At 45.8% G+C, this 15,340-nt stretch overlaps 1 long non-coding RNA gene across 5 annotated transcripts in view; it reads right to left on the reverse strand.

Annotated features, from left to right (window-relative positions):
- Positions 1 to 13,425, reverse strand: part of LOC103888193 — a 30,143-nt gene extending 16,718 nt beyond the window's left edge. For 2 of the 5 annotated variants that reach the window (XR_004178978.1, XR_004178976.1), the window contains exons 1-4: positions 12,197 to 13,425; positions 11,266 to 11,342; positions 10,255 to 10,299; positions 8,430 to 8,535 (exon numbers count right to left, since the gene is read on the reverse strand). This is a non-coding gene — a long non-coding RNA (uncharacterized LOC103888193). The remainder of the gene's footprint in view (positions 1 to 8,429; positions 8,536 to 10,254; positions 10,300 to 11,265; positions 11,343 to 12,196) is intronic. The other 3 variants (XR_004178977.1, XR_001892109.3, XR_004178979.1) reach the window with 2 other exon arrangements.
- Positions 13,426 to 15,340: the final 1,915 nt, after the last annotated feature.

The raw sequence follows: 15,340 nt of genomic DNA on the forward strand, positions 1-15,340 counted from the left end.
GGAAAGACAATGATTAACTAGAGAAAAACAAAACTTTCTACGAGAAATGAAATGTAATTATGGCATAGTATATAGTCATAATAATGTAAATATTATCAGTTTAACAAATATAAAGAGAAAGCGAGAAAGAGAAGTAAAGAAAGATAGCAAAGTCCTCATACAGCATAATTTCTAAAATGGCTAAATAAAGAAATGGCTATATAAAATACTATTCAGTAATAAGAATATGCAGTCTAGAAACAGGTAAGAGGATTAAAAGTGATTGCATCAAAAGTGGGTAGTAGTGAGATATCTTATCCCAGGATCCTCCCAAACAGACCCTGAGACAAGCATTTGGCACAAGTCATTTGTAACATGATTCCAGGAAACACTGGTAGATGATGGGGGGCAGGGGTGGAATGGGGAAGGGAGGGAGCTAACAGAGGATGAGTCAATGATCAGGATGTCCCTGTGAGCAATTGGGAACTTCCAGGAGACAATGTAGGGCACACCTGAGAACTGTCACAACTCACTTTCCTCACTAGCTCAGGGCTGCTCTGTGGGCACCAGCTCCCTGGAACTGTGTGCCTCCTCCATGCAGGGGCCAAGCCCACTCCATGGTTGGATAATACCCCCAAGCGGAGGTCTGCAGGTGCTAGAGGTAGGAAGTCATCGGGGTACATGGAATTGTCCACTGAGACTTCAGATAACCTCTGAAGCAGGAAAATAGAAAGAAAGTAGATAGCAGTAGGGTACCAAAGGAGTTGCTACATGGACCAAGGTCCTATTATACATTATAAACTATCTGGTATCTTTGAGTATTTAAACTATAATGAAAGCTCTCTAAAATGACCACTAGTCAACCAACAGACACCCCCTCCTCCCACTGTTCAATCCCTATCGCACAATGAATGTTCATGGCTACCATCAAAAATGAGGTCATTCTTCCATTCCTACCAATCCAGTAGTATGCCTACCAATTGTCAGTAGAGATTCTTCCCAAACTTGTTTATGCCAGTTGTAGTTGTTTGCATTATACAACTTAGTTAATAACATGTAAATCAATTAAATAGGAATAATATGTAAATCAATGAGGTAGAAATGCAAAAGTAGAGTTTATTTTACATTAGGTGTTGAGGAAACATTTGTAAATGTAAGATTAGGAGGGAAATGTAAAAATCTAGAAAAGCTATCTTGATTTCTGCTTCTGGCAATATAGTAAACTCTCCATTCTCCGTCCTGGTCTGAATGGGGAAAAGAATAGTCTCTCCTAAAAATTGAAAATCGGATGTCGTGTTCTTACACTACCCTAACCATGAGAGTATCCTGACCAGACCCATGAGACTGAAATAACATAATTGCAGTTAAATTAAATTAAAGAATTTCTAGATTGGTAGCATTTTCTGGTACCCAGCTTTGGAAAACACCAATCTTCTATAGAGAAAAATATTCTCAATCCAATCTCCTAAGAATTTCCACAGATCAAACTAAGCCAAATGGGAACTCAAAATAAAAATTTATCAGTCAGTGGAGAAAATAAACATAAGATTTAGATTCCTTCCCCACAAGACTTCAAATATTATAATTATCAAATACAGTATATAAAATAGGTATGAAAAGTTTGAAGTTATAAACCATGAAGTTAAAAAATCAGCAAGATTGAAAATACTACCAATATTGAACAATCAATAAATGTTTTGTTTCTTTATTTATTTTTTATAGAGACAGGGTCTCCTTAGGTTGCCCAGGTGGTCTTGAACTCCTAGACTCAAGCAACCCTCCCGCCTCAGCCTCCCAAGGTGCTGGGACTACAGGCATGAGCCACCATTCCCAGCCCAATCAATATTTTTTTTTTTAACCAACAGTCATGGTTTAAAAATAGAACTCTTGGGCAAAAAAAAAATTAATCACTAAAGTAAAAATCTCATTGTCTAGGTCAACAGCAGCTAACGATAGAAATCATGAGCAAGAAGACAGAGCTGAAGAAGATGCTCAAAATGCAGCACAGGAGAGCAGTGAGGTGGAAAATACAAGGAGGAGATAACAAGGAAGACTGAAGAAGATCTAACTTGTGTCTAATCAGAGCTCCTAATGGAGATAATAGAGCACACAGAGAAAATGTTTGCTCTGATAATAGTAATCATTTTTCAGAATTGAGGAAAGGCTTGAATCCCACAGATTACAAAGTGTAATGTTTACCCAGCAGGCTTATAAAAAGACAAAGAAAATATCTTAAACAGCAAGTAGAGACAAAACACAATTACCTACAAAGAAACAAGAGCTAGACTTCTCTAGAGCAACAATGAAGCCTGAAGACAGCGGAGTAATATCTTCAAAAGCTGAGAAAAAATAACTCTCAGCTTAGAATTCTACACAGCTGCTGTAATATTTCAAGAGTGAGGACTAGTTCACAGATGACATATATATATACACACACACACATATATATACACACACACGCACGTATATATATACACATATGATTTTTAATATGTATATATGTATGCACATATATACACACACATACACATATCCTAAAGGTTTCACACAGAATACTACAAGAAATAATAAACGATTTCAGCAGAGTAGCATGATACAAGATCAGCACACACAAGAAATCAGCTGACGAGCACAGTGGCTCATGCCTGTAATCCCAGCACTTTGGAAGGCCAGGGCAGGTAGAACTTTTGAGCTCAGGAGATCGAGACCAGCATGAGCAACATGGCAAAACCCCATTTCTACCAAAAAAAAAAAATACAAAAATCAGCTAGGTGGAGTCCATGTGTCTATAGTCCTATCTACTTGGGAGGTTAGGTGGGAGGATCACTTGAGCCCAAGAGGTAGAGGCTGCAGTGTGCCATTGCCCTCCAACCTGAGCAACAGTGTGAGACCCTGCCTCAAAAACAATTAGCTGCATTTCTGCGAACTAAAAACGAACAATCTGAAAAGGAAATTAAGAAACAAATCCATTTAAAATAATATCTAACATCAAAAAGAATAAAATACTTGGAATTAACTTTAGGAAGCTAAGAATTTTACACTAAAAACTACAAAATATTGCTGAAAGAAAGAAGACATTAATAAATAGAAATACATTCAGTGTTTATGACTTGAAAGACTTAATATTATCAGAATTTCCACACTAACAAAAGTGATTGACAAATTAAATGCAATCTCTATCAAAATTCCAATGACATTTATGGCAGAAATTTTAAAAATTCATCCTAAATTTATAATGGAATCTCAGGGGACCTAGAATAGCCAAGACAATCTTGAAAAAGAATAAAGTTGGAGGCCACGTCCCAATTTCAAACTTATTACAAAGCTACAGTAATCAAAACAATGTGGAACTCGTGTAAAGGCAGACATAGAAACCAATGTAATAGAATAGAGAATCCAGAAATACTTTCTTGTACATATGGGGGAATGATTTTTGACAAGTGTGCCAAGAACATTCAATGTGGAAAGGACAAACTTTTCAACAAATGGTGTTGAGAAAACTGGATATCCACATGCAAAAGATATGCAACATTACCTTACAACATATGTAAAAATTAACTCGAAATGGATCAAAGACCTACATATAAGACCTAAAACATTAAAACTCTTAGAAGAAGATAAGGCGAAAGCCTTCATGACATTGGATTTAGCAACAATTTCTTGGATATGACATCAAAAGCACAGGGAAAAGAAAAATAAAGGAGATTGGATTACATCAAACTGTAAAAATTTTATCGCCGAAGGACTCTATCTAAAACAGAGTGAAAAGATAACCCATAGAATGGGAGAAAATATTTCTAAATTACATATCTGATAAGGGGTTAATGTCAAGATTAAATTTTTAAAAACTCCTATATCCCAGCAACAACAACAAATGTAAACCAGTTCAAAAGTGACAAAGGACTTGAATAGACATTTCTCCAAAGAAGATATACAAATGGTCCATAAGCATCGGAAAAGATGCCAAAAATCACTAATCATTAAGGAAATGCAAATAAAAATTACAATGAAATAACATTTAATACCCATTTGGATAGGACTATTTTAAAAATGACCCAAAAAACAAAATAACAATGGCTATGAGGATGTGGAGAAACGAACATTTGCATACTGCCGGTGGGAATGTAAAATGTTGCAGTCACTATGGAAACCAGTGTGATGGCTCCTCAAAAACCTTTTCCCACTGTGACTGTGCATTGAGGAAAAGGAGATCATCAGGCCTTCAGAGACCAACAGACACTGGCTCTGAGGTAACACTAGTTCCAGGAGACCAAAACATCACTGTGGCCCACAACTCAGAGGTCAGGTTTATCCCACAGTGGGCTCAGTGAGTCCACAAACACATCCTGGAGTTATTTCCCAGTCATGGAATGGATTATTGTAATAGACATACTTAGCACCTGACAGAATCCCCACATTGGCTCCCTGACCTGTGGAGCAGGGCTATTGTGATGAGAAAGGCCAAGTGGAAGCCACTAGGACTGACTCTGCCTAAAAAAGTAGTAAACCAAAAGCAATGCCGCATTCCTGGAGGGATAGCAGAGATTAGTGCCACCATCAAAAGATAGTTAGGGCTGGGCAAGGTGGTTCACGCCTGTAATCCCAGCACTTTGGGGGGCTGAAGCAAAAAGATTGCTTGGGGCCAGTTCAAGACCAGCCTAGGCAACAGAGTGAGATCCCACTTTAACAAAAAATTAAAAAATCAGCCAGCAGGGTGGCATTTGCCTGTGGTCCCAGCTACTTGGGAGGCTGAGGTGGGCAGATCACTTGAGCCCAGCAGTTCAAGGCTGCAGTGAGCTATGATGGTTCCACTGCACTCCAGCCTGGGTGACAGAATGAGACCTTGTCTCTTAAAAGAAAAGGAAACAAAAAAGCCCGGGCGCAGCGGTTCATGCTTGCAATCTCAGCACTTTGGGAGGCTGAGGCCGGTGGATCATGAGATCAGGAGATCGAGACCATCCTGGCTAACACAGTGAAACTCCGTCTCTACTAAAAATACAAAAAAATTAGACAGGCGTGGTGGCGGGGGCACCTGTAGTCCCAGCTACTCCGGAGACTGAGGCAGGAGAATGGCGTGAACCTGGGAGGTGGAGCCTGCAGTGAGCCAAGATCGCGCCACTGCTCTCCAGCCTGGGTGACAGAGCAAGACTCTGTCTCAAAAAAAAAAAAAAAAAAAAAAAGTGGGGTGGGGTGAAAGATGCAGGGGTGATGATTCCCACCACATCCCACAACCTCATTCAACTCATCTATTTGGCATGTGCTAAAAACAAATAAATCTTGGAAAATGACAGTGGCTTATCATAAGATTAACCAGGTGGTGACTGCAATTGCAGCTGTTGGACCAGATGTGTTTTCATTGCTTGAGCAAATCATCACATCTCCTGGTACCTGGTATGCAGCCATTGATCAGACAAATGTTTTTTCTCCCTCCCTGTTAATAAAGCCCACCAGAAGCAGTTTGCTTTCAAGTGGGAAGGCCAGCAGTACACCTGCACTGTCCTGCCTCAGGGTGTGTCAATGCTCAAGCCCCTTGCCACACTTTATTTCACAAGTGAACTGAAGGATCTTGGTTGCCTTCCCCTTCCAGAAGATGCCACACTGGTCCGTTACATGGATGGCATTTTGATTGGTCCTTGCCAGCAAGAAGGAGCAACTACTCTAGACTTATTTCTAAGACTCTGTCAGAGGATGGGAAATAAAGCCAACAAAAATTCAGGAGCCTTCTATCTTAGTGAAATTTCTATGGCCCTAGTGGTCTTTCTAAAGTGAAGGATGCATTGTTTCTTCTGGCCCCTCCTAGAACAACAACAACAAAAAAGCACAATGCTTTGTGGGTCTGTGGATTTGGGGGGCAACATATTCCTGACTTGGGCAGCTACTCCCGCCCAGGTACCAAGCAACTAAAGGAGCTGCTAGTTTTGATTGGGGCCCAGAACAAGACAAGGCTTGGAAACATGTCCCTGCTGCTATGCAAGCTGCTCTGCCAGGCGGGCCACGTGACTCAGCAGATCCGATGCTGCTGGAGGTGTCAGTGGCCGATGGGGATGCTGTGTGGAGCCTTTGGCAGGCCCCTCTATGTGAATCACAGGGAAGGCCCTTGGGATTTTGGAGTGAAGTTCTGCCATCTTCCTCAGATGACTACCCTCACTTTGAGGAGCAGCTCTTGGCCTGCCACTGGGCCTTAGTACAGGCTGAACACTTAATTAACCATGGGCCACCAAGTCACCATGTGCCCTGAGCTGCCCGTCGTGAGCTGGGTGTTATCTGACCCAGAAAGCCATAAACGGGCATGCACAGCTGCACTCCATCACCAGTGGAAGTGGTCTAACAATATCAGGCCTCAGCAGGCTCTGAAGACACAAGTAAGTTACACGAAGAAGTGGCCCAGATGCCCAAGGTTCCCACTCCTGCTACACCATCTTCCCTCTTTCAGACAGACCAGTGGCCTGGTGGGGAGTTCCCTACAATCAGGTGACACAGGAGGAGAAGACCCTGAGCTGGTTTACAGATGGTTGTGCACGATAGGCAGGCACCACCTGAAAGTGGAGGCTGCAGCACCACAGCCCCTTTCTAAGGGACATCCCTGAAGGACAGTGGTGAAGGGAAATCCTCCCTGTGGGCAGAACTCTGGACAGTGCACCTGGTTGTGCACTCTACATGGAAGGAGAAATGGCCAGATGTGTGATTATACACATATTCATGGGCTGTAGCTAATGGTTTGGTTGATGATCAGGGACTTGGAAGGAGCATAATTGGAAAATTAGTGACAAGGAAATTGGGGAAGAGGCATGTGGATAGACCTCTGAATGAGCAAAAAGCATGAAGATAGTTGTATTCCATATGAATGCTCATCAGAGGATGACCTTAGCACAGGAGGATTTTAATAACCAACTGGATAGGATGACCCAGTCTGTGGATGCCAGTCAGCCTCTTTCCCAGCACTCCCTGCTGTCACCAATGGACTCATGAAAAAGGTGGCCATGGCGGCAGGGATGGAGCCTACACATGGGCTCAGCAACGTGGACTTCCACTCACCAAGGCCAAGCTGGCTACGGTCACTGCTGAGTGCCCAATCTGCCAGCAGCAGAGACTGACACTGAGCCCCCAATATGACACCATGCCCTGGCATGATCAGCCAGCTATCTGTGGCAGGTTGATTACAGTGAACAGCTTCCATCATGGAAGGGGCAGGGCAGTGCTTTGATCTTATTGGAATAGACACTTACTCTGAATATGGATTTATCTTCCCTAAATGTAATGTTTCTGCCCAAACTATCATCAATACTATGGAATGCCTCATCCATCACCATGGTAGTCCACACAGCATTGCTTCTGATCAAGGGACTCATTTCCCAGCAATGAAGTGTGGCAAGGATCCATGCTCACGGAATTTATTGGTCTTATCATGTTCCCTACTATCCTGAATAGCTGACTTGAGAGAATGGTACAGTGGCCTTTTAAAGACTCAGTTACAATACCAGCTAGGTGGCAATACCTTGCAGGGCTAGGGCAAGGTTCTCCATGAGGCTGTATATGTTTTGAATCAGCATTCAATATATAGTGCTGTTTCTCCCATAACCAGGATTCACAGGTCCAGGAATCCAGGGGTAGAGATGAGAGTGGCACCACTCACTATTATCCCCAATAACCCATTAGCAAAATATTTGTTTCCTGTTCCAGCAACTTATGCTCCACTGGCCTAGAAGTCCTAGTTTCACAGGGAGGACTGCTTCCTCCAGGAGACGCAATGATTATTCCATTGAACTGGAAGTTAAAATTGCAACCCTGCCACCTGGGGCTCCTTATGCCTCTAAATCAACAGGCAAAGAAGGGAGTTACTCTGCTGATTGATCCAGACCACCAAGGAGAAATTAGACTGCTACTTCACAATGGAGTCAAGGAAGAGGATGTCTGGAATACATGTGATCCCTTAGGAAATCTTAGTGTTACCGTGCTCTGTGATCAAAGTCATTGGAAAACTACAACAACCCAAGCCAGGCAGGACTACCAATGGCCCAGACCCTCAGGAATAAAGGTTTCAGTCACTCCACCAGATAAAGCACCACCAGCTGAGACACTTGCTGAGGGCAAAGGGAATACAGAATGGGTAGTGAAAGCAGTTAGCTACAAATACCAGCTATAACCACATGACAGTTACAGAAATGAGGGCTGTAATTGTCGTATTTCTCCCTCATTGTATGTTATGAACAGATTTGTGTGTGTGTATGTGTGTGTGAAGCAAATGTCTTTGTTTTATTACCCTTCTTGTTCCCTTATCATGTAAACAAGCTGTATTGATTTTATATCATAGTGTTTCAGTATTATTAACTTTTTATCTGTCTTCGATTGGGCTGCTATAAAAAATTATAGCTGAGTGACTTAAATAACATTTTATAACATTTTATAAACCATCGGCTGAGTGACTTAAACAAGAAACATTTATTTCTCACAGTTCTGGAGGCTCAGTCCAAGATCCAGGCATCAGCAGATCTGGCGTCCAGTGAGGGCCTGCTTCCTGGTTTGCAGTTGACCATCTTCACATTGTCTCTTCCCCAGCTGAGAACAGAGAGGAAGTGAGTTCTCTCATGTCTGTTCTTATAGGGCACTAATCACATTCACAAGGGCTCCACCCTCTCGACCTAATCACCTCCTAATTCCATCACATTGGGGGTTAGGACTTCAACCTATAGATTTCGGGGGAACACATTCAGTCCATAACAACATCAAGTATTTAAGTTACAGAATATCAAGAAATCCTGCCTTGCTCTTTCCGTGACCAGCCCCCCTCTGAAGTGCTCAGTCAACGTTAGCACACAAAGAGACATCACTTTGGGGATTCCAAGGATGTTAGGAGTTGTACGCCAGGAAACAGAACAAAGACCAGATATACATATTTCACAATATCACATGTACATTTACAAATAATGAATTTTATGGTATGTGGATTATACCTCAATCAAGCTGTTTACTTTTTTTAAAGGCCAAAACATGTTCAGATGTAACCCAAAACATCAGGACTTCAGGTGCCTCCTGACCCTGACCACAGCTGGCACCTTTTCTTCCTCCCGCGCCATGTCCTGCACTCTGTTGAAACTGGGTTCCCATTAATTATTCATTTTTCTCCAGGGAATACTTGTTAAAGGAGAATTAATGCTATTGTTTTAGAGCAAATGCTGCCCAAATACTGTCTTTAGTAGAATTGTAATCAGCTTTACCCACTTTCCATCTAATCTGATTGAATCAGATTTTCTACAAAATCTTTTTTTTATTTTGTTGCTATTAAAAGGTCACCGATTTGATCTGCCTCAAACTCTAAGTTCTTGGGATCCATTTATAATTATAAGTTCACAGATGACCTAACCAAGGACTGAATTACAATACTTTTAATTACAATAGAAAAAAGGGCGGGGAGAGAGGTGGATGTTCACCACAGTGGAATTTGGGGGAATGCTGGGTGCCGCTTGGCTGAATCTATTTTAGCCTGTCTTCTCTAGCCCCTGGTTAGAAGTCTGTTCACCATAATGCCTTCTGACCCTCTGCACTTACTCCATCATAATTATCCTTTAATACTCTTATAAATGAACTTTTAGCTTATCTTCCATTAATTCTCCAGAACAAGCAAAGCCATCTAAATAAAGTGTTTAACCCTTTCCTGGTCTTCCCTTTCCCAGGGGTCCATGGAAAGTTGCTAGGCAGGGAATTTCATTACCCTCCTGTGTAGAAGTGAACTTGAATCAGTCACCTGTCTCTTCTCCCGACCACAAGTGAGGCTCACAAGTTGTATGTGGAGTGAAGTGGGTACCCCAAGGCCTCTTGATATCAGGCATGGGAAGGGCATAGCTGCCCCAAAGATGAGAAACACCCAGGGCACCACCGCAGGAGTCCAGGTGCTTGGCGTGGAGCACTCGTGGCCTTTGCAGCATTGTGTGGGCCCAGGGTCACACTGGCCAGGAAGAGTGGTCCACAGAGGACCAGGGCTTGCTCTCGTCCTCATACCGTGTGCGGAAGCTCCACCTTGGGGGCCAAGCAGCTCAGTGGGGGCAGGAAAAGAGCTCCAGGCCAGGTTGACGTGAGGCTCTGATCTCCACCCTGCCACTTGGTGGCTGTGTCCTTGGGCAATGAACTTGGCCCCCTCAGTTTCCTTGTCTGTAAAATGGAAATGGGCTTAGTGCATATTCCACAGGGATGTGGTGAAACCTAAAGGGACCAAGGCAGCTAGAGCTCAGTACAAGACCAGTAACATCCCCTACATGGCGCTGTCGGGCCAAGCCTTACCTGCCCCACTCATCTGCATGCCCTGGTGGTGCTTTCTGCAAATGCCTGTAAATAGGATTTTGGGCCTGAGAGCTCACGTGGCAGCCAGGAGTGCCAGAGAGTGAATGCCTGGCCCTCAGGTGCACATCTCTCATCCCTCAGGTGGATGCCCCTCAGATGGAAACCACTCAGGTGGGACTCTCCTCAGGTGGATGCCCCTCAGGTGGACACCCCTCAGGTAGATGCCCCTCAGGTGTGATTCCTCTCAGATGGACACCCCTCAGATGGACTCTTCTCAGGTGGGACTCCCCTCAGGTGTGTGCCCCTCAGGTGGATGCCCCTCGGGTGGATGCTCCTCAGGTGGATTCTCCTCAGGTGGACGCCCCTCAGGTGGATGCCCCTCATGTGAGATTCCCCTCAGGTGGATTCTCCTCAGGTGGATGCCCCTCATGTGAGATTCCCCTCAGGTGGACGCCCCTCAGGTGGATTCCCCTCAGGTGGATGCCCCTCAGGTGGACGCCCCTCAGGTGGATTCCCTTCAGGTGGACAACCCTCATGTGAGATTCCCCTCAGGTGGACGCCCCTCATGTGAGATTCCCCTCAGGTGGACGCCCCTCATGTGGGATTCCCCTCAGGTGGATGCCCCTCAGGTGGACACCTCTCAGGTTGATGCCCCTCAGGGGGATGCCCCTCATATGAGATTCCCCTCAGGTGGATGCCCCTCAGGTGGACACCCCGCATGTGAGATTCCCCTCAGGTGGACGCCCCTCAGGTGGACGCCCCTCAGATGGACGCCCCTGAGGTGGATGCCCGTCATGTGAGATTCCCCTCAGGTAGATTCCCCTCGGGTGGATGCCCCTCAGGTGGATTCCCCTCAGGTGGACACCCCTCAGGTGGACGCCCCTCAGGTGGACGCCCCTCATGTGAGATTCCCCTCCGGTGGATGTCCCTCACGTGGGATTCCCCTTGGGTTTGTGCTCAGTCTCCAGAGTCCCCAGAGGTCCCTGCTGGGATGAGGCCCTGGTCACCTACCACAGTCACTTGCAGAATGATGCTGGTATTCGTTCCTCCCCCGCCTGCCTCACTTTCCAATCCCTTATTAGAGTTTCCTGCAATCACCAAGAAATGATTAGTTATGTCCGTTTTGTCCCTACCCCATCTCCCACTTAGCACCAAAGCTGGGCCGCAGTCAGCTGCCTCCACTCTGTTTTCCAGCTTCATGTTTGGGTTGCATCTCCCTTCCAGGCCACCAGTCGACCACCTCTGGTCAAACCATACCCACAGGTGAGCCGCCCTGCACACTGGGAAGACTGCAATCATCACCTACCATCTTATTCAGGTGGGCTTTTCCCAAGCAGACGCAGCCACTGTCTAACCAGTGTCTACACCGCCTCTGAACTCCACGGAGCTCCCACACTGTGTTTGACCTTCAGGAGATTTTTTAAAATGCTGGTTCATGTTCCCTGTCCCCACGGAGTTGGAGAAACAAAAATGGCTCACATCTCTGTAGGGTCAGCCAGAATGGACATCATGGTTTGGAGTCCACAGAAGCAAAGCCAAGTCGGAGATTCACGTGCATGTGGTTTATTGGAGGGTGCTCACCAGAAGAGAGGGAAAGGAGGAGGCAGGGACTTTGTACCCCACCCACCCACTTCTCCACCCACCCCTCCTGGCACTCAGAGGCCACAGGCAGTCAGAGAGGTAGAAACTGTAGCTCTGGGCCAGGCAGCTTCTGCTCCCAGAGGGGTCCAGGAGCAGGTGGCAGGAGTGAGGCCTAAGCCCCCACAGCACCTGGGAAGGACACACCCTTACACGAAAAGGGGATAGCAGGGTGTCAGAGCAGGGACTAAAAGGCATGTGCTGTAATGGTCTAAAGATTCAGACTGTGTCTTAGTCCGTTCAGACTGCTATAACAAATACCTTGGCCTGGGTAATTTACAAACAATACGAATCTATTGCTCACAGTTCTGGAGACTGGGAAAGCCAAGATCAAAGCACGAGCAGATTCAGTGTTGGGTGAGAGCCTGTTCCTCATAAATGGTGCCTTCTAAGTGTCCTCACACAGTGGAAGAGGCCAGAGGCTCCTTGGAGCCTCTTTTATAAGGGCATTACTCGCATTCAGGGGGGAGGGGGAAATCCTTATAACCTAATCACCTCCTAAAGTTCCACCTTCTGTACCATCACAATGAGTATTAGGTTCCAGCATATGAATTTGGGGGGTGGGGGTGTATCTGAGTCCAAACTCACTCTGCTCACCACATGGCAGCCAATAAGTCAAGAGCAAGGAGCTAGGGCAAAGAAAGTCACTTATTTCAGAAAGTCAGAAAAACCAAGAAGATGGTGACTAGTGTCCTAAAGCACCATTCTAAAAGGCGTGAATCCCAAGCTTCTTTTTACATTGAGGAATGGGGGAACAAGAAGGGGGTTGAGGTCAGGAGGTGACTTATGACCACAGACATGTTGGAAGCAATGAGGATCTGAGGAGGTTGTGAAATGTCTTTGTCCTTGGTCAGGTTGCAATCCTCCCATAAATCCTTAACACAACATTGTTACTTGTATGTGCACCCTATTTATCTCCTTGGGGGTTAGTTTTATAAAGGAACTACTGTCATCCTTGCTTTAGTTTAACCAAATTCCTCTCATAGTTAGCTTGGCCCATGTGCAAGAATGAGCAAAGACAGCCGGTGAGGGTAGAAGCCAGACAGAGTCAGCTATGTTCCATTTCTCTCGCTGTTATGGGGGCACCAACACTCAGACCAGAGCACAAGCAAGGGTATGTCTAGAACTCCAGGGCCAGAGGTCCCAAAGGATCTAGAAGGTGTAGAAGGACTAAGACTCAAAGTCAACACATAATCCAGACAAGGAGAGCTTCTGGTTCAATCATGTTGGTTAACATAAAAACATTGTGTACGAAGTGTTACGTAGAAATAGAAACACATCATATTTAGTGTAGAAATAGAAATACATCACATTTAGTTATACAGCTGATGAACCCAATCCTACAGAAAAATGTAAAATGTTATAAAAGTCGGGCTGTTCCATGAAAGCCAGAGCATCAGGGACTACCTGTGCCAGTGAGAGGCTTCCCTAAGAAACCAGAGTGTTCACAAGAGGGCAGACGGTACTGGGGGGCCGGGGCTCAGGAACCAGAGCGTTCACAAGAGGGCAGACGTGCTGGGGGGCCGGGGCTCAGGAACCAGAGCGTTCACAAGAGGCAGACGGTGCTGGGGGACTGGGTCTCAGGAACCAGAGTGTTCACAAGAGGCAGACGGTGCTGGGGGGCTGGGGCTCAGGGGCATTTAACGCTTTTGCCTGCTGACCTTGGAAGCAGCCCTCACAGCCAAGGCCCTCCCTCCCTGCAGCTGCCTCACACCTGGGCCCTCCCTGGCAGGAGACTCTCGTCTCTGTAGGGTCAGCCAGTTTCTCCCATGTTTATACTACAGGAGAGCAAAGCAGAAATGTCTGCACATAATCTTAGGACAACCGTGGTGCCGCCAGCTGGAGTGCGGCGCCTGCCTCCCTGTAGGCTGAAGAGGGTTCAGGTTGTCAACTGAGAAGTCACACAAGTATAAGTTTGGAAAGAAGAGACTGTTTTTTATAAAGAGTTATGGCCTGAAGATGGTCATCCTGCAGGCTGGGAAGCACAGCCTCCGGCAAAGACCAGAGACAAGCAGGATTGGACAAGCAGGAGGAGCTTCATGTTGAAGAGGTTGGCTAAACATACATATTCAATGGCTGACAAGGGTAGCTATGAATATTTATGAGAATGGTCCTGATGCATGCATATTGAACAAACATGCATATAACAAATGGCCCATGTTCACTTTAGGGTAGAAACTTAACATTGAAATGTATTACAATTAGGGCCTATACATCAAAGGCCATACATCTTTCCAGGACACAGGGCACACCAGCACAGCCTCTGTAAACTGGCTAGGACCAGTCCATAGTCAGTGGCCTTTTGATCAGGAGAAAGTTACGAAAATCAATCTCCTGTCCAGTGAAAGCTGTAGTTATGGCTGGTGGAACAGGAGGTCAGCTAGGCAGTATTTGTGAGCTGGACCAGTTGTAACTGTTTGAATATCGCTTATCTCAAAGCCAGTGTTTATTTACTGCTAGAGAAAAAGAAAAACCCGTGGCAGTTAGGACACCATTTATTCTTTAAGTGGAAGGCACACGACTTGCCCCTCACCTGGAATGGCCTTAGGTCAGTCAAGTTTATGATTTAACATCTTACTGCCACACAGAGTCTGTTCTGTCAGTCTTATGATCTCTATTTTAACACAAATGCTGGTCAGTTGTGTCTAAACCACAAAAGGGAGGGGGAAACGAGGCATGTCCGACCTCCTGCCCCATCATGGCTGGGAACTCAGCTTTTTAAGTTTTTTTCTGGGGTCCCCTTGGCCATGAGGGGATCCATTCGGTGGGTGGGGGGCTTAGGATCTTCCTTTTAGTTTACAAGGTCCACACCCTAGACAGAGTGAGTGGAAACAGCAGGGGGGTCAAAGGCTTTGAGATAAGCGGCCTCTGAAGCTGGGCCTCTCGGGCCTTGATGCTGTGACAAGAAAGAGGGCATCAGGGACCTGCGTGGATCCCTCCTCCTCCTTCTTGCCTCCCTCCAGTCAGCATCAGCTCAGGCCGAGGAGGCCCCCATCCTTGGTAAGTAGAGTCTCCTTTGGTCTTGGGTCCCGCCCTGGCCACACACTTTCCTTCCTTCAGTCTGCACTGCCCTTGCTCCACTCATTCCCCGCGCTTCAAGCTTCCTGCAGCTGAAGCTGCATGATGAGATCCCAACAGTTGGCACTACCTGAGCCTGCCCTGGGCCTGTTTCTCTCCTGATCCTCTGAACATCCTCTTGGGCGTATTCATCCATTCCAAAATGTTCAGCCGGGTTCGCCACACCTGCTGGTGACTCCCAAACCCAGACCGGCAGTCTGGTCTCTGTCCTGAGTTCCAACTGGAATCCAGATGCCTGCTCAGCACAGACAGCTCAGCCCAGTGGTCAAGCCCGCCCGCCACCTCTGCTGGGTCACTTCTCCCCACCTGTACCAGGAATGGGGTACCTACCTGAACTTTCCCTGAACCCCACATGCAATTAGTCCCCACA

Source organism: Papio anubis, chromosome 16, assembly GCF_008728515.1.
Source record: "Papio anubis isolate 15944 chromosome 16, Panubis1.0, whole genome shotgun sequence".
In the NCBI taxonomy this organism is placed as follows: Eukaryota; Metazoa; Chordata; class Mammalia; order Primates; family Cercopithecidae; genus Papio; species Papio anubis.